The sequence below is a fragment of the Marmota flaviventris genome, chromosome 8 (genome assembly GCF_047511675.1).
Source record: "Marmota flaviventris isolate mMarFla1 chromosome 8, mMarFla1.hap1, whole genome shotgun sequence".
NCBI lineage: Eukaryota > Metazoa > Chordata > Mammalia > Rodentia > Sciuridae > Marmota > Marmota flaviventris.
The window spans coordinates 16,948,054-16,974,681 of NC_092505.1; the positions used below are offsets into that span (position 1 = coordinate 16,948,054).

The 26,628-nt window shown below is 37.7% G+C and overlaps 1 protein-coding gene across 6 annotated transcripts in view; it reads left to right on the top strand.

Moving 5' to 3' along the window:
* Positions 1–26,628, top strand: part of App (amyloid beta precursor protein) — a 239,114-nt gene that overhangs the window by 28,579 nt on the left and 183,907 nt on the right. The window lies entirely within an intron of this gene.

Sequence of the window (26,628 nt, forward strand, 5' to 3'; positions counted from 1 at the left end):
GTTAAGAAAATCCTACAGAAGAAAATTGATTTTCTGTACCCAGGACAAAGTTTCTGAGTCTGTCTGTCCATTGTTGGCTCAGAAGTTGATGCAGTGTGTGCGTGATCCACACCTTAGGAGCGCGGCCTTGCCCTGCCTGGTGGAGGTTGTGTTCGTTTTGATGTGCTGTGAATGACCCTCCCAAGGATGGAAGCCCTGGCCCGGGTCAGCTTGTGGTCACTGCAGCAACAGTGTGTTGATCTCATGGCACATTCCATAGCTGCTGATGTAATTGAAAATGATGGGAGCCAACTCGGCCCTCGTATCAGCTGGACCAGTTAGAGGACTGGCTGACAGTCAGTTTAATAACTGTTTGAGTTCTGTGAAGTAGGTATTGTTTTAAGTCCCATTTGGGTAAGGCAGTCAGTCATTATTATCCTTATTGTGAGGCACAGTGTCATTTGTAACAACCCCAGGAGGGAGGAGGTTTGTGAATTGATTAGTACCTATCTAATTTGGCAAACCATGCAATGCAGTTCTCTAACAGGAGTTATAATTAGCTTTGTAAAGCACTCTTGTTCTGCCCCAAAGTTCTTATTTTTTGGTATTGTCAGGGATCAAACCCAGGGCTTCACAGAAGCTAGGGAGTAGACACTTTGCTACTGAGATATATCTCCAGCCCCGAAAATACTGTTTATTGAGTTTTTTTTTTCCCTCAAAGAGCCCTAAAGTTGACTTTGATGCAAGCTGAAGATTGAGAACAACTAGTGTTAATTTATCTAAAATCACAAAATCTTGACCAGATTTTGAGCATTGGGAAGGAACCACCCTTTCTATCCTTCACAAGGTAAAGGATGCCCCCCCCCCCCACCCAATTATTGATAATGAGCACTTATTTTTGAGATTAAGGTATGTCTATATGATAAAATACATTTTTTTTCTCAAGGTCAAGAGGATGCATCTTTGACTTTCTTGTCTTTTTCTCTCCAAATTACAATATTGAATTTGATTTTGTGCCCTTGCTGTTCAAGGTATTCATTTTTTTTCTAGCTAATTAAAATATACAGAGTCCATCTAAAATCATGGTCCCAAGTAATAGGATACACACAAAAGTGTGACACCCCCACCACCACATAGAAGTACAAACACCTTGCTTTGCCAAGAAAGTCGGCAACATTGTTGAAGACAGTCATTCTCCTTCACCAGCAATGGCTCCGTGCCTATAAATGTTTGCTTGCTTTTTGACTAGCTCAGACCTTCATTTTGTGTTTGCAGTTGGTAAATATTGAGTAATAGAGACTGCATTATTGTATCCATGGGAAATTATCCATCAAGAGAATACAGTCAGCGGGCTCCGCATCCACTGATTTACATGGATTGAAGATATTTGGGGGAAAATTGCATCTAAACTGAACATGTATACTCTTTTCCTTTTTCATTAGTTTCTAATAATACAATATTTAAATGAGATTAGGTAACATAAGCAATCTAGAGATGGTTTAAAATATACAGAAGGATATAACTAGGCTCTATGCAAATACTACCCCCATTTCATATAAAGGTGAAGATTCTGGTATCTTCAGGGTCCTGGAACCAGCCCCACCTGGATACCAAGGGTTGCCTAAGTTTGTGAAATGATGTTTTATAATCACTTTTTAATCCTTTGATTTAATCCTACTTTTTGATCCAATAACATGTATAATATTTGTGTATAGTTTATATGATCTGCCATGTTTCTAAAAAGATATTTTTTATTTATAAGATTTCAAACATACAGCTCCCCTGTTCAACAGTTGATCACATTTTGCTTTTCTTGTTAGTGCTCTCCACCCACCTAGTCCAACATTTTGCTATTGTTTTGAAAATAATTCTCAGGCATCATATCAGTTGTAAAATACTTCTGTCTCTAGGTTTCCAGAAGGATTTGATGCAGAGGTTATAATTAGACACATATTGTCAAGAAAAAGGCCACTAGGTATAAATATACATTTTGATATTAATTTAGGCAATGCTTATAAAGTATATTAGAGCCCTTATGAGTTTTCTCTATACTTATTGTAGCCACCAAAAAAATAAAATACCTATCACATAATTCTCACAGCAAGGGAAGATGAGTTTCCTAGGGAAACCCTTTATTTATGGAACAAATATGTATTTTGTTTCATCGGTGAAATCATTAGGCCAGCCATGACTCAGATCCATTAAATAAAGGCACAGAAATAGGATCCCCCTGTCTTTTTTATCCCTGGATGGGTAACCAGAATATTTTTAAGTTGGTGTTCAGTAGGTTTTTATTTGTTTATTTATTCATTCATTTATTTTTAAAACTCTGACTTAGTTGAATTTTAGAAATATACTCTGTTTAAAAAAAATTCGGTGTAGAGTTTCCAAAAAAGCCCTTTTTATTTTGGTATTGGCTTCTGTTCTTACCTGGGTGGGGGTATCTTGACATCATCAGGGACAAAACTCTGCTGTTCCAGTGTGGGGGATGGTGGGCGCCCCTTACTTGTTGTCTGACAATGGAAGTTATATATACTTAGAATAGCTTGAAATTAGAACCTTTTGTTATTGTTGTTGTTAGTTTGGGATATGGGTTTTTACTTAGGTAAAAGAAAAAATGAGGCAATGAAAACAAAATATATTTCAAACAAACTATAGATTGAGTAGAACCCCAATTTATGAAATAGGTTTTAAAATTCCATGTGCGTTTAGACTTTGATCTGTTGCCTTCTTTGACTTCCCTCAAACACTGTGGCATTGCTGAAGAACTCCAGGGTTCCTCAAGCAAGTTTGAAAACCAGTGATGTAAGGAGCCTAGTTGTGCTTTTTTTTTTTTTTTTTAAAGGAAGGGCATGTGAAGGGACAGGGGGTCTCAGTATCCCCTTCAAGGACATGCCTCCAGAGACAAGAAGACCTCCCACTAGCCCTCCCCTCCTACTGGTTTTTGACAGTTACTGCCCCATGCACTAGAGATCAAGCCTTTAAAACGTGGGCCTTTGGGGTTCGCTTTCGAAACCATAGCACCCGTGGAATGTGTGTGTAAGATGAAAGGATCACAGATGTATACGTTGCAGGGCTGTTTCTAAAGGATAGTTCCAGATCTTCTTCCAAGGTGTCTCTGTTGCTTCCTCCTGAGTGATATGCAAAATGCACCTGAATGCTAGCCAGGGATGAGAAAGAGAAAGGCAGGAGGGCTCCTGCACTTCCAGCATCTTCCAGCTGTGGTTGCATTTAACCTGTGGCAGAGGTCACCCCATCTAGGCAAATGAAGATGATATTGAAGAACAAGTTTGGGGCAGTAGCTAAGTGTGTTACCTTTTCTAGTTTGCATCTGTCTCAATGTGACAGAGCAAAGTAATACAATGAAAATTTGGGGTGGTTAAAATGAAAAAAAAAAAAGTCTGTAAAAAGTAACAGGATTAGGGCTGGGGCTGTAGCTTAGTGGTAGAGCACTTGTTTGGCCTGTTTGAGGCACTGGTTTCAACCCCCAGCACAACACACACACACACACACACACACACACACACACACACACACAGGTAATGTTAACAGCCAGCTTTAGGTAAAGCCAGCTTGATAAGCTATGAACTTGAGGTAATTCTAATCCTGGCCTTATCTGTGGCTTGCTAAGCGATTATGCACAGAGCTTAATTATAATAAGGGATAATGTTTCCTGCTGTCTGTTCCTTAAGAACTGTGTGAGTGCAAGCCTCTTGAAAAACATCAGGAGGTAGGCATTACGGTATATACAGAGATATTTGAGCAGATGTTAGAATACTGGATGACTTTGGATGGTAACTTATGAAAGTGGAATGGTGAAAGTTTACTTTTAGTCTTGTGTGAATATTTTAGATATTTAGAGACATTTAGGTTTTATTAAATACCAAGAAAATGATCAGTTGTGGTTTTGGCAGAAGTCTATAAATCTTAGGTTAAAAATATGTGGCCTTATTTTGAATTTTGATTTATTCACAAAAGATTTTACAGAGTAATCATAGAAAATTTTCATTCTGTGTTGGGGGGGAAGTAAACTGAGGGGAAAAGATGAGTGACTACCTATTTTCCCTAGAATTACATCTAAGAAATTACTGTGGAAAGCAATTTGTTTTTGAAAGAAAAGGCTTAACACTTTGTGTTAACTAACAGGGGCTGAAAAGTCCTGTAGGAAATATTTCAAGAGTCAATGGAGGCGGCTGGGGTGTGGCTCAGAAGTAGAGCGCTTGCCTCCCACGTGTGGGGCACAAGGTGTAACTAAAAAAATACTTAAAAACAAAACAAAACAAAAAAGTGAATGGATAAACTGGGTACTGGTGGCTCATGCCAGTAATCCCAATGACTCAAGAGGCTGAGGCAGGAGGATCGCAAGTTCAAAGCCAGCCTCAGCAACTTAGTGGGGCCTTAAGCAATTTAGGGAGACTCTGTCTCAATTAAGAAAGTAAGTAAGAAAGTAAGTAAGTAAGTAAGTAAATAAATAAATAAATAAAATGGACCCGGAATGTGGCACACATGTAAAATACCTCTGGTTCAATCCCTGGTACCTCCTAATCTCCACCCCCCCAAAAAAGAGTGAATGGATTTTTTTAAAAATTCTGCTTCGTAAGATGGTTGTATTTTATTCATCTATTCAAGGTATGTTGATTACCTGCTTCAACTAATTACGTGCTCTTTTAAGCTAACTTTTAATTGATGTACAGCTAAAACATCTTATTTGCAGATTTTAATAATACTGATGTTTTCATATTTATTATTGTCAAAAATTTTCTTTGAAGTGTATATGAAAATGTTGCTTCAGAGTAAGTAAAATGTGGGTTAAAAATGTTCGCAAAAATATAAAAAATTCACAAACAGGCAAGCATTGCTTCTCCTCTAAGTGCTGTACTACTTCATCACATTTAAAATTCCTACAATGAATTGCAACATCAGAATGAAGTCAGTGGGTTATAACAGATTGGATATCATTTTGTAGATAGCTGAAATCAAAGCCATACTAAGTGAAGTTGTAGATCTGGGCAAGGAAGAAAGAATTAATATCCAGTCAACCACAACTGGTGTGTTGGTACAGGAAATATTTCTTACAGTGGTTGTGATGGGGTTCACATTTGTTCTGATGCTTCATCAGGGAAGTGTTTTTCTTTATTCTAATAGTTAACCAGTTAATGTTGCCAAAAAAAGAGAAAAGCCAACCAAACTATAACAAAATTGTACTGCTAATCGATAGTCTAGTGATTTGTCTCCCTTGTAATTATAATGAATAATTAAGACATTGAAGATTAATCTGGATCTAGCATTACATAAACATTAAGTCAATCTTAAAATTGAGATGTTGGCAAGTGTGTTAATAAAAATCATATATGCAATATTAATAGATTTCTTCCTTAGGCTATGGATTATTCAGGAGCTATCATATTTTTTTAAACTTCTCTTTGACATTGAGTTCCAGCAATGAAGTACAGATAGTGAATTTTTAGTTATAGAATACATTGAACCAAGAAGACTGCTGAATTATTTATTTACTTTTTATACCAAATAAAGCCAATCCTTAATTCATTTAAACCCTTGGGGTTTGCATTGACATTTAGAATTTGACTAAGCACTCAATATGGGGTCTATTGTGAGTTAGCACAGATTATTTTCCTTAGAAATGGTTTTAAAACTCAAAATATTATATTCCATAACAGTTCATTGCTTCTTAAAAACTAGGTTGAAGCATTCAATATTTGAGTGTTTCTTGGGTAGGGCACTTGTCAGAGGGTTTGGTACTTGTGAAGCTAAAGTTATGCTGTGAATGCTAAACAGATATCCAGTTAAGAAATCAGAAATCATGTACTGCACCTTGAACATGTGAAGTCCTGGTGTGGCTCAGCAGTGAAAGAATCAGAGTGGTTTCTTCCTTCCTTCCTTCCTTCCTTTCTATGTAAGGGAGAACTAAAATTGATTTTTTTGAAGACTAACTTTTATATCTTAGAGGTCTAATTCATTGCACTGGGGCCTTACTCTTTCTTTAAACTTTGGCTTGAATGAGCATCCTTTAGCTGAAATGTCTAATGGGCATAAGGTATAGCTTTAATTCTAAAACTGACTTAAAATCAGAATTCAAGCATATGGTATGTATAATATTAATTTAATTTTTCCCCTGAAATGGATTCTTTTTTTGGTGAACCTCAAGCATCATAAAAGAGGCATGACTTTTTATTGTAGCAGAACAGTTTTGTCTTGAGTGGTTTTTTTGTGTTTTAACTGTCTCTGCTTGCAAGATGAATGCTTATCTAGTGTTAGGGCTATATAGTGTTTCATTTGTCACATTTGTTTATTTTTAGCTATGAGGAGTTTGTTTTTCCTTATGATCTGGGTGGGAAGACCTAATGATTCTTATTCAGCACTAAGTAAACAATTCATTTGTATATACTGAGTGTCAAATTTGAGTTTTGTGGTTTATCATTCTGAAGGTTGGAGATTCTAGACTTGGCTACCTTTTGGTCATGATGTCATAATTATATGTAGCATTTAGATTATTAATATTTCTTCCTTTAGAGAACAATTAGTTGGATCTGTTAGATGACTTGAATGCAGTTAATAGCTTCAAGTCAGTTGACCATAAATTCAACTTTATAATTCAGAGGAGCTTTTTGACAGGGAATTTTTCTCTGTTACTATTTTGTCACTCATTATGGCTATAAAACATTGTCCTTGGGTGCTTAAGTTACACTTTTAATAGTGGGCCTTTTCTTGTCTTATTTTTTAAGCTTGCCTCCATGAGACAGTTGACGTCTCTGACAAGAACTTAACCATCTTTGTTTTGGCTTAGTGAAAGGCCGTCATGTACTTTGATTGCTGGAGTATAACTGCTCTACATTCAATTGTCTTTAAGGGAGAAAAAAAAGTTTATAGAATCACTGTGAACTATAAAGTGGTTACATTTTGCTAGAAAGCCTTGGTACACCTTGGGTAAATAATGAAGTGTTTTATTTTATGGGCCCTTTTCCTCCTTTATTGATAACATAAATTTATATTACCTAGGAATAGGTGTACTCAAAGGGAAATAATAGAATTTATTCTTAGTAGTGAACTCTCATCTAAAACATGGTTTCCGTGGTTTAAGCCGATTTTTTCCCCCTGTCTTGTTCTTTTTTGTGCTGGTAAGGAAGGAAGGAAGGGAAGAAAAGGCCACTACTAAAAATATGAATTGCTAAATAGAAGTAAAGTCTCTCTTTGGGCGTTGAAGCTCAAATACTTGCGCTGTCCAGACCTGACAGATTTAGAAACAGGAATTTGCCTTCAGCGTGATCTTACCAAACAGCCAAGTTATTTCTAAGTTCTGCAGATTTTAATGTTATAGACTAGTGTCTTATGAAATGTGCATCTCTAAAGCAGGTTGTCTTGAGAATCTTACTAAGTGCTTTAAAACATGGAGAGGAAATTGATTCTCAGAGCTGGTACCTGTTTTCAAAGACTTTCATTATTAGTTGATGAGCTCTTCTCTTCAGCTCCAAGTCCCGCCTGTCCTGGGCAAGTGTGTCTCCTTATGAAGAAAAGCTTAGAGGTTTTCTTTTTTCCATCCCTCCCTCCTTCTTTCTTTCCTCTCTTTCTCTCCCTTGCTTCTTTCCTTCTTTTTTTTTTTGTTCTGGAGATTGAAGCCAGGGCCTCCTACACAATCCTACCTCTGAGCTTGATCCCCAGCTCTGCAGAAATTTTCTTATATCTTAAAAGTCAATCCCAAGACACTGTCTGAAAAACACCAACAAGCTTTGTGATCTTCAGACAAGGACATTTTCTTTCACAGATGTTTTCAAACTTTTGACTCCGTGTCCTGCCTGAATCACTGGGGGACCCTGACTGTCAGTTGTGATTTTTGTTAAATGGCAGTACACACAACAGAACCTTCATGTGGGTTTCATTCTATTCCTTTCTAATTGGAATAGTAACCAGTTTGGCTTTTGTGTGATGTTGAATTCTTTTATTGAACCCAGGGGCGCTCAACCACTGAACCTCATCCCCAACCCATTTTACTTTTTTATTTTGACACAGGAGCTCTCTAAGTTGCTTAGGTCCTCAGTAAGTTTCTGAGGCTAGTTTTGAATTCAGGATCCTCTTGCCTTAGCCTCCCGAGCTGCTGGGATTATAGACATGCACCACCACACCCAGCTTTAACTCTTTATATAGTGATGTTAGCACACTATTTCAATTCTCTTTGAAGAAATCATCATTTATGAAATAGCAAGGCTCTGGGAATTACATTAATTATCTTTTACTTACCTTTTGCTTTCTCTTTGTCACCATAGATGAATTCCACAATGTCTTTGAGATATGTGCAGCACAACTTTGTAAAGATCTATAGAAAGGAACATGTAATTCAGGAGTCAGGCTCTCTCTCACTTGTGTGGAAATGGAAAAATCAGAAGTAGACTGTGTTCTCTAATGAACACAAGTCTGAAATCAAAGGCAACTTGAGCCCAAGTTATTTTCCTCCCCTCCAATATGTGTTTGAGTTTATCATGACATCCTTGGCCTCTGCCTTTTCTGTTCTTATTTCTTATTCGCTCATTGTCTCTACTTAAGTCTCATCCCTGGATTAAAAAGTCATATTGCCAGATTCAGTGAAGTGTTATTAAGCATTCGTATTTGTTGTCCGCCAACTCACACTTGTTTCACAGTGTGAATGTGTAAATGGAACCAACCACCTCTGTTCAGTTTATCTGTATAGTTTAAAAAGCAAAAGACCTGGACATTTGCACTGCACTGGGTCCTTCTAAAGTTCTTGATTTTTTTTTTTACTTTTATGCATATTCTGAATGATCATAATTTGCTTCTGGAATATTTTAGGCCTTTGGAAACACATCTGCATTCTAATCATCCGTTTTCTTGTTCTGTATTCTGCGTATCATGTAATTATTTAGAGTCCATCAGTTCTTCAGGCTCTCGGTAACAGCACTCGCTGCTCTTGTTCCCTTCAAAGTTTATTTTGGTTTTGTTTATTTTGTTCTACTCAAAATGATCTGGTTGAACTTTGCTTCATCATCCGTTTCAAATCTCTTGGGACGTTGTTTAAATTCCGTTCCAAGTTTGTTAAATGTGTGACAATGGAAGGGTCCCATGGCCAATTGGAAAACCTTGGTTTAAAAAAAAGTTAAACTGGCTTGATTATTATAGGATTTTCTCAAAGCCTCCAGTATCTATCTCGAAGGAGCCCTATTAGTTAGCTTTCCATTGCTGTGACACAAAAAAAAAAAAAAACTGGGAAAAACAACTTAGAGAAGGAAAGATTTATTTTGGCTCCTGGTTTCAGAGGTTTGAATCCATGGTAGACCATTGCTTTGGGCTGAACATCATGGAAGAAAGGTGTGGCAGAGGAAAGCTTCTCAGCTCATGGCAGCAGGAAAGCAGAGAGGAGACAAGGGAGGAGGAGAGAGGAAGGGGCCGGGGACACGGTAATGCCTCTCAGTGAACTACTTCCTCCAGCCATGCCTCATTACCTACAGTTTCCACAACCTCCCAGTTGTCCCTTTAGCTATCAATAGATTAATTGATGAGTTCTAATGATCCAAAAGCCCCATGATGAACAATGAACAATGCTGCATTGGGAGCCATGCCTTTAACACATAGTGGTTGGGGGACACTTTATATCCAAAGTATAACAGATCCATTTCCCATATGCATTTGGTAACAAAATCCCTCCCTCTTCGTGAGAATAACTTGACACCTTCTGGAAATACTTTCTGAGAACACTCATTTAGGAAATAAGTGAGATGTGTATTTATACTTTGAAAAAAATATCTCAAATGCACTGGATCATTTCAAGCACATACATTATTTACTGATATGTTTAATAATTTAGTGGCCTAAACCTGGATTAAAAAAATCCTTTCATAAGAGAAATTCTAAATAAGAAAGGATTTTAATACTGTGGCTAAAATAAAAGACCAAAAAATTCTTAACATTTTGAAAATTTCCCCTTAGCCCCATTTAAAATTAACAATTCGCTGATATAAACTACCAAGGAGGGACTTCACGAACCATATATGAGACATTAGAGCTAACGTTGCCATTCAACTGCATGAGTTAAAATATCTCCTACGGTTTAAAAATACTGAGTAGGCTTGGTGAGTCAGATCTGCCACATGGAGCTTGCAGCATTGTAGCTTGGGTGACGACACATGGGCTGCCGTGTCGTGTCGTTACTAGTTTGTCTCTTTTAGAGACAACTTGGCAGGCAGACATCTTGCAGATAAATGAGGAAAGATTGTCTATTTCAAGTGGCATAAGACATTCTTTAAACCCATGTGTCATATGTGGTTATATAGTCAGCATTTTCTTTGGAGCAGAAAATCCTCTCTCAGGATTCCTAAACAAACAGCAGGCATCTTTGCAGAGAGCTCTCAGAATATTGCAAGGACTATGCATTCATAGTTCAGTCTCCCCAGATGGCCCAGGAAGTTTCTCATATCTGTGTTCCTTTCTTATTCTTCCTATGAAATACAAGCTGAATCAGTATGGATAGCTTTTAAAATAAAATTTCCTGTTCATTTTACATACTTTACTGAAATTGTAATCCTCATAAAAATCTGTGAGGGTGGATGTTTTTATATCCAGAGATAAAGGAAATTAAAAGTTAAGAGGCTTGCCCTCCAAAGCTGGTAAATGTAAGGTATAGAATTTGACCTTTTCCTCTTGATTCCAGTGATTATATTGGTACCTTCAGGTAAGGGGGTCTTTTCTTCAGCTAACTATAGAAATCCCAGCTGCGAGACCCCTGAGGTCTTTAGAGGATATAAGCAGTGTTGTATTAGACCTGGTTCATAATCGTAGATTCGAGACATAGAGAAGTTTCTGAAAACACCTTTTTTAGTCATGTATTTTCATAAGGCCTTTGATTTATGTAACCTATTAGCATACACTTGTTATTCCAGCAAGAGTTAATACATTATTCAAAGGGATTCCAGTGGTTTAGGCTTCTCCCTCCATTTGTCTAAGTCATTCATTCTGAAATGACTGGCTAGAATTAGAAAGTCTTTACCTACAGAAGGACAGCTCAACTGGCCTTGGAACCCTAGTTATAAGTGCGTAACCCTGCTTTTTGTGAACTTTGCTCAGAAGCCGTTAGCAGTCTATTATAAAGATATTTTTTATGTAGGTTAGATAATTAACCCTCAAGACCTCTTAATTGATAGCTTATTAATATAGATTGACCCGCAGGGAGTTAATTCAATGAAAGTATTTTTGATTATTATTTATAATAGAATTATGAACCGATCTTGTGTGAACTTGAAGGGGTTATCCCACTTTTTATTAATAAATCAATATCCCAGCCATCTTTTAAAAATTAACAGATTTTTTTTTCGGACCTGTGGAAGGCAAATTATATTTTGTTAGATTTACATGGTTATTATTTTGTATTTATTTTCAGTATATTCTAAGAGGAAAATCTATTAGTATCAACCAATATCTATATATGGTTTTTGTTTTGTTTGTTTGTTTTGATTTTTGTGCTAGGGGTTGAACTCAGGGTCTCCTCCCATGCTAATTAAGTACTTGTTCTACCACTGAACCAGCCTGGGTGCCATTTTGATATGAGTGTTATCCTAGGCATATAGAGATGAGTAATACATACCTCTTTTCCCCTAAGAAAAAAGCTTGGATCGGAATTTTCAACCTAGGCACTATCACATTTTGGGTCCAGATGATTCTCTGTTTGGAGGGGGACTGGTAGCGAAGGCTGCCTGTGCTGTTGTTAAGCAGCATCCTGTGTTTTCACTTAGTAGATTCCAGTAGCACCACCCACCTTGAGTCAATCAACTTTCCCAAGGACCTTGAGCCTTTGCCTAGGAACAATACAGAAAGTAGACTGGCTGATCCATGTGAGTTAACAAGTTTCCCTAGTGGAACCACTGCAGAGCTGAACAGCATTTGCAAGACTAGTGCCAGGGCCCAGCAAGTCTTAACGGAAGATCGGCTGTGCACGTAAAGAAAGCAAGTGCATGTGATATTCAGACTATTACTCCATAATAATACTTTGAGAAAACAGCCGTGCATATAAAATAATTTCTAGCAAATCTGAGAAGGTGCTTCTTTCCAATTGCTTCAAATTCTTCTGACTTATAATTGTATCCTATGAACAAATGCAGAAAGGAGGAAACCAGACCCACATGCTCTCTCTCATTGTTTTTTTTTTTCTTTTTGTGATCACAGCTGTGCACTTCTCTTGCTTTATTTGAACAAATTTGTTTTATTATTATTTTTTTTGCACTTATGTAAATACTCCCTGGTTTAGAGTTCTTGGTAGAACTTAACATTTCCAACCCACTGTAATACCTCTCTTATCCACGGGCAGGATATAGATTGCGTTGCATGTCATTTCTATATTTTGAGGCTTATTCCTCTGTAGACATGTCAGAAACATCCCTCGGGGTCAGGAGTGTGTTAGCGATTCCGTATGATCATCTGCATGTTGAGAGTCCAGATAATCCTTTCTCCAGATCACTCAGGCATCCCTGCTCAGGTCTGTTAACATCTGCTAGTTTTGAAAATGAAAATGATTTCTCATCACTCAGGGCGGTGAAATGTCGATGGATTGCTCTGCCACATTGACTCCAGGAACTGCCCACAGCAGAGGCAGAATAGTGTTTGCTCATAAAGTGGGAAGCGGTGCCTTGTGTGGGGAACTATCTCCCCTTTCCTCCCTTCTCCCACCCCCAGTGGGACAAATTCACATTCTCTGTCATGATACACTCTGATGCCTGGGGATGGGAGCCACAAAGGCACTGTAGACACCTTCATCACTACTAGCCTTAGAATCTTCTCCTTCTACCTGCCTGTGCTTTGCTTCTGGAGCTTACCCTCATTCTGTGGTTGCAGCTGGGTGCACCTCCCCCTTTCTGGGCACCCCAGGTTGTTGTTATCTTCTTCCTCTTCTTCCTTCTGGATTTCTTTTATTCCTTTGTGTTATTTAGTTATTTTTATGTGGTGCTGAGGATTGAACCCAATGCCTCCCATGTGTTAGGCAAGTACTCTACCACTGAGCTCCAACCCCGACCCCCCAGGCCATCTTCTTTAGGCACGGTGGACACTGTCCCTAGAGCCCACAACACCTGCAGGGACTCACAAAAGTATTTCACTTTTTTTTTGGTTGGGGGGGGGACAAGGGCTTGCTGGTTTGCCCAGGCTGACCTTGAACTTGTGGGCTCAAGGATCCTCCTGCTTTAGCATCCTGAGCAGCAAGATCTTACAGGTACATGACATTGGGCCCTATAAAAATGTTTTAATTTTTTTTTTTAAATCTGAAGAAAAAATGATGAATATAATGATAATCACAAGTATACAATAATGAACAAATTCAGGCTGAATTAGTTATTTTGTTTTACTGTTAGTCCTATAGAACATAATTTTTCATGTATTTTTTTTCTTTTATTTTAGAGAAGAAGGGGCCTACACATTGTCTTCATACAGCTATGGGGATCTTCTTTTCCTTTCTTTGGAACAGGGCAGTAGCTTCCTGTGTGTTCTGACATTTGTTACAGATCAGGATGTTTCAGGCCTCCCCTCCCCACACTCACTTGTGTGTGTTATCTGCTGTAGATCTTGCTCTGCCTGCTCCATGAAAACTGCATCCTCCTCCTTTCCAAAGTCAAACCAGTCACTCCTCCTGTGAGCTCTTTGACACACCATTGCAATCCCCCTGTTTTATTACTTCAACACCTTTGATTAGCAAGTTGGGCCTCATTTGTGCTTCCCCTGTTGTACTGTATGTCAAGGACTTTTGAGTCACCCCACTGTCCCATCCAGGAATATGTTCAGTGCCTGGGAAATGTCCATGTGAATCCAAGGCATGGAGCCTTGGATTAATGAACTCCAACTCTGTTAATGAAACAACTCTGAACCCTGGTCTGAAGTGGGATGGACAAGTGCTTCACCATCAGCCTGCACTGTTTGGCTTCTCTTTTAACAATTAGTTTCTGTCTCCTCCTCATATTTTTGGTGTGTTTTGTTCACTAACCTTTCACCTTAGGTGTTGGGTTTCACTGAAATCTCTGAGAATCACTTCTGAGCTGCTAAAGGCTTTCAGCTGATATAATTTTTAAAAGAAGAGTTGATGGGGTGCTTTATTTAGGAAGTCTGGCTCCCCACACTGTTTGTGCAAATTTTGGAGTCTCCTGAGATAATCTTATTTTTTTAAAAATACTACCTGAATTGGAAAATGATGCTGCTTTCAGGAATGTGCTATCAGAGAATCAGGAAATTAACATGAGCCGCCTTGCTTTTTGAATATTCTGGGAGGAGACTGAGGTCAAGAACAAGTGGAGCTGTAACTGGTACAAAAGAGTTGGGTGCAGTGTTTTCTTTTCCCTACCTTAGGAAATTGCTCTCCTGTTGCTGCAATAAAAAAAAAACCTCACAGGTATCTAAGTTGGAATTTATTTCCTATTGTTCCCTGCCTTTGTCAATAATTACATTTTGGGCATTCTACTTTATTACTGTTATTATTTTTGATGACAGTCATTATTTTAATTCTTTCTAAAAATATTTATGGTGGCCGTGAGAGAGACAGGCATGTGGCATAGGGCGAGGAAGATCTCATAGACAACTAAAACTTACCTTGTTCACCTTTACATAAAAAAAGACTAAGAATTCTTGCTGTGTGTACTTGAAATGCGTAGATATTGTCTTCTAACAGATAAAATTTAGATGAATACTTCCAGGCAGTAACATCAATTGCATCCTCATGCGTTATTATTGTCACTTTCAAATTGCCTTCATGAAGATCAAATTCGAGTCCCCAAATAGCCAGTTTGAATTGTGTCTTCACCAATAAAGAAGACTCAGATGCTGTGTCACTGAGATGAACATTAAAATTAAATCTTAGAGTAAGACTCCAATAACGTTTTATTTATTTGTTTCAATTCTGGTCTTCTTTCTGCAACTTTTTATTAATTTTTTTAATGTAGCCAAGAACTAGAAATGAGTCTTCACTCTACCTCCCTTTCAGAATTACTTTTCTTAATCTTTTAGTTCCCCATAGTCTACTCCAATAGGAATGGCTATTTGAAAAATTCTGATCATTAGGCTGAGGGCTCTTGAAAGGAAAGGCTTCTTTGATAGTGCCTTGGCATGAGTTATTTAAGAAGGATAATCTACCTGTGCCTATCAAGCAACGAGCCTGAAAGTTGAACCTTGAGTATTTGATTTACAGCCCTGGAGGAGAAGAAATAAACTTGGCTTAGCTAAAAGTGATAAGCTGGCAGAGCACAATTTGAACAGGGGCAAGAATGCTTTTTGAAAGTTATAGATTTTTCACACCAACTTAATATTCTCTCTGAATATCTATTATGTTTCCAAAGTGTTTTTCTTCTGCAGAGTAAGAAAACACAATACTATGAGAGTTAAAACAGTAAAGCAGATAAGCAAATATTATGAAACTTTGAAAGAAAATAAACTAAAGGACATAAAGTAAATATCCTTTCTCCTTATCAAAAATAAAATACTTCACGTTCCCTTCCTGAAATATTTCTGCAACTGTGCTAAAAATAGAAAGGTAAAGTTTAAGACAATAAATTCCGTGCCCTTCATTTGACAATATTTGGATTCTTATATAATGTACTTATTTATCATCCCTCTTATTCTTACTGCAGGTAGCCTTAGTATCTTTAACATAAAGATGTATGAGTGAGCTTTGGTTGTGTGTGTATAAGGAGATGAGAACAGAATTAAATAACAAATGTCTGAACTTCTAAGTCTTGGGGAATAAATTATTTCATTTCTCTCTTTCCACTCACCTGATTTCTTATAATATGACTTGCTTTAAAGAACTTTTAGAAATCTTTATTTATTAAAAAAAAAAACTTTTAGTATAAGTTGAACCTTATCATTCTTTCAGTCGTGGTGTTTCTCATACTGCTAATAGAAAACAACATATTAAAGCCATTTTATGAAGTCACAAGTTCATAGGTGCATACTGAAATGTACCAGTGACTTAGATTTGACACTGATAACGGCATACTGACTGATTGGAAAACCACTAACAGGAAGTCGGATAGAGGCCACTTCCCAGGGAGTCCAGCATGGCTCTGAGCTAATGTGTCGGCAACCCCATTCCTTATCCCTTCAAAACTGCTCAGAGAGTTCACTGCATGTTCAAGGACAGTGTGGAAGCTTATCTGGAAAACTAGCATTTTTGTAAAGGTCTTCAACTTAGGATTTTCACACTATTTTGGTACTAGAAATTATAAAAAGATGTAGACAGAGTGGGATGTGTATATGAGATCAATATATGTGCTGGCTCCTCTGCATTCCGAGACTAGGAATCCCACTACCTCCCTCTTCCCATTCTAACCGCCTTTCCACCAGTGATGATTTCACATGTTCTGATGCCTGAAACTTGGTAGAAGCTGAAAAGGAAAGTAAGATGGGGCTGGCAAAAGATAGAGGAATATTTTTTATTCTTTGTTTCAATAGTTTGGGCATTTCTAAGACACAGATGTGTAGGCATGGCCCTGTGTGCATGTTCTAATTAAATGATAACCCCCCTATCTCTTCTGGGACCTTGTTTTCCAACAACTTCCTACCTGCAGCTTTTTAAAGACTTCTTGTTCTCCTGCATCTAATACATTTTTGGAGCTCTGTTTCATCTATATTCTGCATTATAAGCAGGTCAACATTGCACAGAGTAAATGAGAAGAAAGAAATAAAGGGGAAATACAAGAACTAAGTAATTTTTGAATTTATGCTCACTTTTACCTGAAGCATATAAACATAAGCCATAAACTCTGGAAAATGCTGTTGTGCTATAAAATGCTCTTGATAATGTAAAAGTCCATTTTAGCACTGCATCATTTAAATAACGATGAATTTGATATTGCATAAAAGGTTAGGACTAGAGCATCTGCCAGGTGATAACTGAGATATCACAAATATAATGGCAACACCCTTAATTTCCAGGCAAGAGGAACAACTACAGGAAAAATCAAAGCAATTTAGGTTTTAAATTATGTGGGATAGCTGGTCGTGGTAGTACCTGCCTTAATCCCAGCTATTCGGGAGGCTGAAGCAGGAGGATTGCAAATTCAGGACCAGCCTCAGCAACTTGGCAAGGCCCTAAGCAATTTAGGGAGACCCTTTCTCATAACAAAAAAATACATCCAAAGGACCTGGGATGTTGCTCAGTGGTTAAGTACCTATGGGTTCAATCTCTGGTACCAAAAAACGAAAGAAAAAGAAAAATTATATGGGATAGTCTATTCCAAGGTAATATCATAAATTGTTCCTGGAGTTGATAACTGTTCTGCACACATGGTGAAACTAAGTCTATGTGCTAAGAACAGGTGATACTGAGGCTGTGGCTTTGGGGTTTGTTAGGTGCTAACTCTGCAACATAGTGAAATCTGGCATGACAGCAGTACAAGTATCATCATTCAGTCAGTCTGCTTGATCCAACATTCCAGAACCCCATTCTCCCTCCGACCTTCACTCTGTATGCATACCTACCTCCCAGAGAGTATGAGCTAGAGCTATGTGTGGCTGTGCTGCACCGATTTCAACACACATTGTTGGGTGGCCAGTGATCATTACCGTGTTGTTGCATGAGTATTTGTAATGAAATCTGCATTTCCCTTGTTGGGAGAAGTATAATTAGATTAACATTTTATATTCTTGCAGCAGTGTATAAAATGTGAGCAGTAGCATGAACTATTTAGTAATGTTAGATTGTTTTTACATTTTAAATATTTCATTTTAAATGTATATTGAGGGAACCAAAATGCATGTCTTGTGCATTTAAATAAACTGTTGGGCTGAGGACATAGCTCAGTGGTAGAATGTGTACCTTAGTAGGTATGAGGCCCCAGATTTGATCCCCAGCACACCCCGCCCCCTGTGCGCACGCGCGCACACACACACACACACACACACATTAAATTGTTATTTACAGAGGTCTAAAAGAAAAAAAGAAAAATTAAGACAACCACAAAATCAGTCAAATCAAAAGATTGCAGCATTGATTGACATCTCCCTAAGAGCTTCAGTGCATGTGTTTGGAACAATGTTCTGTTTGCCTTTATTCAGATTCTTCATTTCCAGATCTCGAATGAGAATCAAGATAGCATGACTCAAATGCTATATGTAGCTTATCTATCATGTAATACATTAAATGTCAAATATTTATGAAGTTTCTGGCTATAAATGTACTACTACTCTATGCCAGTTGAAACAATTGAAAACTCACTTTCTGAGAGGTTATACCAAAAGGTTGAGAGGAAGTGGTATGCATTCAGTATTAATAAAGAACAAATGTTGTTAGGAACATGATTTATTATTGTGCTGTGTATTTTGTATTGATTTATTTCTGGCATGTTTGAGATAGCATAGTCCAATGGAAAGATAGTGTAAGTCATTCACATAGTTTAAAACTTTCTAGTAGCCACAGTTCAAAAAGTAATTTGGAATAATTTTAGTAATATATTTAACTCAATTATTTTAGCATGTAATTGATATAAAATTATTAATTTTTTTATATTATAGTTTTCACATTAAGTTTTTGAAATCTGGCAGGCATTTTACTTGAAAACACATCTCCACTGGAACACTAAATTTTTATTTAAGAAATTTGTCTTTTGGGTTCATAAAATTCAGTTTAAATGTAAATTCAGTGAGACAAGTTTTAAACATGCTTGTAATGGTTTTAAGTTCAATGTTACATTAATTACAAAGAAATAACAGGAAAAAGCATTCCCTCAAAATCAATAAGCACATTCCAGGTGCCCAGGGCACCACGGGTGTCTAGTGCTTATCCTGTTAGTATGTTTTAAGGGAGCAGAGTTTTTAAGAACACTGCAACAGAAGGAAGCAAAGGTGCTTTGGGGGTAGAGGTAGTAAGACCCACAGACCAACAATAGAAAAGATAGCCAAAGCAAATCTGCAGGTAAGAAAATCTACTGAACACTAGTTGTTCAAAAGAAACCAAGGTGCCCACGGTGGTTCATGGCAGTCTATGGACTTAAGATCACGAGGCCTTTGTTCTGCAAGCTGTGTAGGGCAGAAATCCAGGTTTCCAGGGGCCAGGTGTCCAGCTGTGAGGGTTTCACACAGATTTTATTTGAGCACACGAATCTACTTCTTACAAACTTTGGGAAAATGTTAACCTTGCTGCGCAATTTGATCCTCTTTGAAAAATCTGTGGATGGTTATCCATCTGATTTTAAGTGGCTCATTGATGAGATGTGCACCATCTCAAAATGTTCCTTCCCAACCCCCAAATCCTTCTCCATCACTGATGTATTGTGCTTCCTTGTGATTTTCAGTCTGTGCTTCCTTGTAATTATCCTTCAGCTGTTGTCTTTCACCCTCATTTTTTTTTTTTCCTTCAGGTGAGTTTTTCTTTTTTAAAGAAAATGGGACTATTAGAATTTTATTTCCTTCTTCTGGGTCCCTGTATTCGTCAGTTTTCTACCCTGGGACAAAATGCCTGAGAGAATTCCAAGGATAAAAAGGTTTTGGTTTATGTCTTCAGAGGGTCACTTGGCCCTGTTGCTTTGAGCCTATGGCTGCATGGTACATCATAGGGAAGGGTGTGGCAGTAGAAGCCCTTCTACCTTATGGTGACCAGGAAGCAAAGAGAGGTTTAGGGATGGAAGGGGACCAAGATCTCAATATCTACTTCAAGAACCCATCCCTAGTGACCTAACTTCCTTCCACTATACCCTTGTTCCTAAAGGTCCCACCACCTCCTTGAACCTTCGCAGGACACTTCAGATCCAAACCATAGCAGTAACTTTCTTGAATATTGTAGTGTTAATCTGAAAGTATGAGGACAGCCTCGCTGATGTGGTTTGGCAGCAGGATTTCCCATGATTCTCTGGGGCTCTGTATTTGAGATGCATTAGCTGTTTTCTCATCTTGTCTCTTAAAACCATGCTTTTTCCTCCCTGTAGTATTTCAAGAAACTATTTGAAGCAGAATAGTGGATCTGGTATATACTTAAAAAAATAAATGTGAGAAAGTTTCTGCCTTCTGAAATAAGGTTGAAACCTTGATTGTGTCACTTAGTCTAGTTATTTCTCCCAAATACATGCCTGAATTAGTTTCTCTTGCCACAATAATGCTACAAAGCCACAATCCACCCCCAAACTGAGTAGCCTAAAACAAGAATCATTTATCATAGTCCATAAGCCTTCAGGTCATCTGATCTTGACCAGACTTCAGAAATTGAACAAATATAGATCTCTTGTATCTAAAGTGATGAGGAATAAGAAAGTTTGATTCTTCTGTGTTATAATATGGCTGATTGCTAATCTGTCCTTGCTCTCCAAATTAGAAGTTATATTGGAAAATCACTCATTTGTTACTATCAATATTTTTCACAGTAAATGCGATTCAAACCAGTATCTCTGAGAAGCCCAGTTTTCAACTTCTCCAGCTTATGCTCATCATTTGAGATCACAGCCTTAGTTAGGCTCCTATTAATCCTATTACTGTAGTGTAATAGCTCTACAGTGAGGTTTTAACAAAGCACCTGCATTTGAGATTACAGGTGGCAGTGAAATAGGTATATGTACAAATATATACACAGGTAGGTGTGTAACCACTGTTCAACAATTAGAAAGATTAAATAAAATAATTGATGAACATGCAATGGCATTTGAAATATTGGGACATTTATAACTTTAGTTTTCTGATTCAATTGGCTGTATTTGATTTAAGGAAAGAATTAATTTCTGAGAAAGCTATGTGTTTACATTTCAGGTGGGGATTAAAGAGGAAGCTAAGGTTACTAGATTAGATATGAACATCTTGTGATTTAAATTTAAGAAATACACATCAAGCTGGGTGCATTGGCATTTAGCCTCCCAGCTACGTGGAAGGCTGAGGCAGGAGGATCAAAAGTTTGAGGACAGCCAGAGCAACTTATCAAGGCCCTGTTTCAAAATAAAAAGGGCTGGTGATGCAGCTTAGTAAACTGCCCCTGGGTTCCATTCCCAGAAGGGGGCAGGGCGCTGTGTAGACACGGGGGTGGGGGGATGGTAGCTGGGGATGCAGATTAAACATTTAAACTGTGAATTTGCTTCCCCTTTTACTTGCACCAAAAATAAGTTTTTAGAAAACTAGTAACAGAGACCTGCAAAAGAGCACTGTTATAGGGGGAAGATTATTTGAAAAAAAAAAAATATTCAAGATTGAAAAGTAAATAAGCTTAAGGATCAGTATCAGGAAGGCCAGCTAGCCTATTAGGAGAGGAAACATGAGCTTTGGGGTCACAGCCTTAGTTAGGCTCCTGGATAAAGTTTGAGTCTTTCTGATTATCTAAGTAGATGTGGAAGGAATTTATCTTGGTTTTTATGAGAGTCAAATGAGATAAGGGGGAAGATGCTAAGTAGATGCCTTTTCTTTTTCTTTTTTTTTTTTTAACCTTTATTTCACTTATTTATTCCTATCTGGTGCTGATAATCGAACCCAGGGTCTTGCACGTGCAAGGCGGGCGCTCTACCGCTGAGCCAAATTTTGATCTCAGTCCTTTTCCTATTGCAAGGTCAAGGGCAATGGTTACAGCAGTATTGAGAGAGGCAAAATAATATGAAGATCTCAGTAGATTTTGGTGACTGTATGAAACATGTGACTAAAACTCTAAAAATAGAATCAGAAACTATTTCTACATAAAAATGATCTTGAAAAGAATTTATCTCTTACTAATGTAACTTAACTCTTACCAGTGTAAGAGCATATTAGACACAATTATACATGGAATAGTATCATTAGAATTATGTTCGCATGTGTGCACGCAGTTCAAATATAGAACATATACTTTTGGGGACTAAATAGGCATTAATTGAATTATAAACTATTTTTTGAAGCTAATAATTTGGTTTTACTACTTAAGGGGGCTCCATTTTTTTAAACATCTGGTTTTATATCCATTTACATCAGTTCAAGCAGTTTCCCCATTTTTCCTAGGGCCTGCCTAAAATGCATGACTTTAGTTAATAACTTTATGGGTGTTGAAAAATAAAGGTTTTTATTGATAGGCTTCTTGACTTCCTACTGGGCACCAGCAGCAAGCATGCTTTAGCAGCATTATGAGGTGGTAGGAGTTTGGGGTCAGCTTGAGAACACCTACCCTCTGAGCAGAAAGAAAAGCTTGGTATTAATAGACACTGTGAATAGCTTCGAGTGATAACTTGTTATTTGAAGCCATGTCAGCAGTGCCCCCAAAAGAATGTCAAGTTTATGGGAGTGAAAAATACATAGATTAGTTCTCTGAAAAGAATTTTGTCTCTCTCCACTCACTTTTGTGATTGTAAATGATTTTTAGGCTGAAGCTCTGACATAATTGTGCAGCAAACAGCGGTGGAGTGGTGTGAGTCGATGTGGTGGCTGTCCACGTGGGTAAACCGAAGCCCTGTACCACTTGAGCAGTCACATTTCGTTTTTCTGCATGCTTTGATTAGCTTCTCTATTTTTCTCACCACAAATACATATACGCACACGCAAGGGCAAAGCCATGGAAGATTGCAGTTTTCTGTTTTGAGAGTCATTCTGGTCACATCAACAGCAACATTGACAGAGTGGGTCCCCTGCTCTACCTCTGAAACTGTGACTTTGGACAAATCCTTTCCTGAGCCTTTTCTTTCTTACAATTGGCATAAATGATTGTTTACAGATTTCACCCCTTTGATTCTAATTTTCAGTTCTTTGTTACTGATAAAATGAACAATTGCGGAGGTTCTCTGTTAAAGGTAATTTTGGGTTTTAAAGGTAACACTCACCAATAATCTTTTCCTTTGGAGGATGAAATTTTGCTTCTGATGTATATTCCTTGAAAGGAGTGTACTCTCAAATTTTCTAGATTCTGATTGTAGAGACCAGCTCTTTCTTTATGTTTGAAAAGTAGAATATTGAAATGTTTTCACATAGAATTTAAAAGCAATTTGGAGTATAAAATTTTGTAGGGTATAATTGAACCATGCTTAGGTTATGGGAAGACTGTATTTATGTGAGGAAACCGCAGATGGGATAGAAATAGAATCACTGTCCTGTGCTTTAAAAAAAAAAAAAAAAAGATTATGTAAAGATCCCACCCAAAGGAAAAAAGCACCAAACATTACTCTGTACAAGACCAGCTATTCAGACCAATGAGAGTCTGTTCAGATGCAGAAACAGATGGTTTTCATTACCCCCAAATCCTTAAAATTACATAAATCCACAGATGTAGCTAAGCTATGGATCTGTGCCCCCTCCTTGCCAAACAGAACTTTACGGCCAGGGAAACAGAGGGCTCCTTGTTCATTTCTCCCTTGTAGTTGGGAATGTGGGAAGAAATGCTGCCAAGCCTGCTCTGTAAGGAATTTTGATCTTCTTGATGATAATAAAGAGAGAAACTTTTTGGAGAAAAAGGAACACCCGGTTTGAAAGGCAGTAGGAAAGCTTGTTCAAGAAGCTAGCTTTGCACTTAATTGTCAATTGCAGCAATTGTAGGTGTAAATTTCCAAGTTCACCTCTGCAGATTGGTCCAGATTAGGACTCTATTTTTATATTTATGTATAGCCTATTTAAAGCCCTTTTCTAAGCTATGTTGCTTTGTAGAAAATCCATGTTGTGACTTGAAAATATTTTTTCCTCGTAGAAGAGGATTGTTCTGAACAGATTTTCAGCATTTTTAAATGTAATGTTTACATCTCTGTAATTCAAAGCATTCTGTAAACAGCCTCTTGCTTTTGAGACCACGTCTGAACACTTCATTGTTGTAGCCAATGATTTCGTTCATTGTCACTGAACAATTTTCCCATGGGAAAGTAACTCGAGTTTTATGATCTCAGTGGAAAGTCATACAAGTGACAAGAATTACCTTCATATTCAGTCTTCCAGAAATGCACAGACTGTGAATGACCAGTTACATTCCAGGATTCTAATCTCTTAGGTGTTGTCTTAGATTTCCGTGAAGTCACCTTAAATTGCCTTAGATGGCCGGGTATAGTAGTTATTTAAGTGGTTGTATTTTCTTTCTACTAAGATGTTGTATTTCTTTTTTATTAAGAGGAATATTTTTAAAAATGACTTTGATTATGCATTTTTACTGACAGAAATCATTCTAGGACCCAAAGTCAGTGTCATGACTGTCCATACAGTCATGGACAGTCATTTACACCATTTCTTTGAGGCTTTGTCTAGGAAAAGGGGTTTGAGTAAACAAGTTAGGCCCTCATATGGATGGATGGAGGCAAAGTGTTCTTTCCTGTGGAGCCACATTGCCTAGTGAGGGTGCTTTTCATTTGACTAAATGCTGGAGATAGGGCTGCTTCTAGTATTTGATTGTTGAGTAGGTTATTTGATGCAAGTGAGGAGGCTGTGGATTGCATCATGTGTGTTGCATTAATTAACTAAGCCAGGTAAATGTTACTTAAAATGTGGGACTCTTTGCAGGGGGGCTTCAGTAAGAATTGAAGCTCTTCTGGTTCAATTTATATCTCCAAGTTAATTGCTTTGATTTTAACGTGCACAGCTGGTATTGGTTTGTAAAGAATTTTGCCTGAAAAAAATGTGGTTTTGTGACTTAAATATTTACTTTTGAATGGCTTTTTGGAATGTCAAGTGTAACAAGATGTGTATATACAACCAATTTCTGTAATTTCTAGTTCAGTAATTTGCTGTAATTATTGAGGAATCAAAGTTTAGACTGCCTCCACTTTATGGAACTAGGGCATGTTAATTGTTACGATTCTCCATAGTTATTCTTAAAGTTAATATTAAATCTCATCTGGTGGAAAACTCAAAAGGAACTGAAGCATATATTTTCTAGTCTAAACTAACACTGTTAAAAAAAAAAAAAAAAGGAGATCATTAGATAATTACAGGGCCACCGCTAACTTATTTGAAAAGATGAAAAGATTACCACCACTACGTAGTCAGTATAGACATATATGGAAACAGATGGCAGGAAAGTAACTGTGAAGTCAAGAAGAAGGAAGGACAACAAATGGAAGAATGGAGAACTTTAAGGGAAGAAATCAAGGTGAAAAAATGAAGTGGCATTTACTTGGTAGGTTTGTCAAGTAGAGTAAACACTTGTCCCATTTTGCCAAGGAACTTCCCTGATGTTAGCACCCAAAATCTCTTATGTTAGAAATGCTTCATTCTTGGGAGAACTGAGGTGATTGGTCTTCTGATTGTCAGGGCAAGGACTTTGCCTCATTTGCTGCTTTGTCCCCCAGACTACATCACTGCCTGGTGGTATTATACAGTAGTTGCCTCTCTGCAGCTAGGAATTGAAAGAGTAAGACCAGCAAGGCTTTTTAAAGTATGAAAAAGAGAATCAAAAGCCCCAACTTTAGGAGTGTATTATGCAGTTGGAATTGGAGGATAATGAATTTGTAAATAAGAAAAATAAGACCCAGGATAATTCATTTTGAGAGAAGCCAAGGGAAAAGATTGCCGAGGAAGAGTTCACGTGTGGCAGAGATGATGAAAAGGGACAGGCATTAAAGAAAAGCCCATTTGGCTCTTAGAAGTCATGTGGACTTTGATCATCGGGGGCCTGGTTACCACCAGGAGAGAAATTGTCAAGTAAATGTTCCTTGAAGGAAGGAAATGGAATCCAGGGCATTTGTATTGACCAGGAGGTAGAACACCTGTCTTAGATGCTACACAGTGAACAGGTACAGACATGATGGGATTCATTTAATAAAGTATTTACCAAATGTGGTAAAGGATCCTTAGTCTCTCTTCAGTTAGGGATAAAATGTTGCTAAGACTGGAAATCTTTGGGACAGTAATGTGTTCGAAGGTTGAACAGAATGAAGTAGCGTGGGGAATACAGTGGGAATTCCTTATGTGGAATGTAAATTCCTTGAGGGAGAATCCTTCCTTAGCATTTTGTGCGGGGCATTCACAGATAAGTGTCCTATTCTGTTTAACAACTTTCTTGTGATGTTATTATCTGTACTACTTATTTCAATAAATTATTGGCAACATTTGTATTCTGATTTTTAAGATCAAGGCACCGAATTTCCTTTCAATCCCTCAAAAGAGCGGTGAAGTTTAAATTTATAGAGAGCATTATGCATAGGCTGCTGCTTTGTGTCAAATGGAGAGTCAGATTCTTCATTTCATGGAAATTGGAGGTGTTGAGGGCCCAGGTGGAGGAGTCCCAGCTCTTCTGCAGACTATCTGACATTGTAGCCTTAGCTGCTGTTTGAAATGAATGACCGAAACATCAGGCAACATAGAGGTAAAAGGTTTGTGAAATACAGAAAAAGTTGCCTGAAAACATGGCTGTCAAGATTTTGTCAGCAGCTCTCACACCTATGACTAGGTTGGGTGCAAGATGTGTTTGTTTTTCGTTTTTAAAAATACATAAATCCCTCCGTTGTGGTTGGACAGAATATATATGAAGATGATTTGAATGAGCAGATGCTGGATTTGTTTTACATTTCTGTGGTAAAACATGTCAGGAAACTCCATTTCTTAAACTGAAATATCTCAATACAGTTTTAGTGCTTTTTTCTCTTCTGTGGATGATTTTTAGAAACAATTCAAGTTATCATGGAGACCCCCCAGGACCTAACTGCATGAACGATTGGAAGTCCATTCTTCCTGGCCTGGGTGTCTCACGTTCCCTCAGCAGCTGGATATAACAGGGGAGGCATTAGACTCAGTGTGTCTTCCCATTCTTTGGTT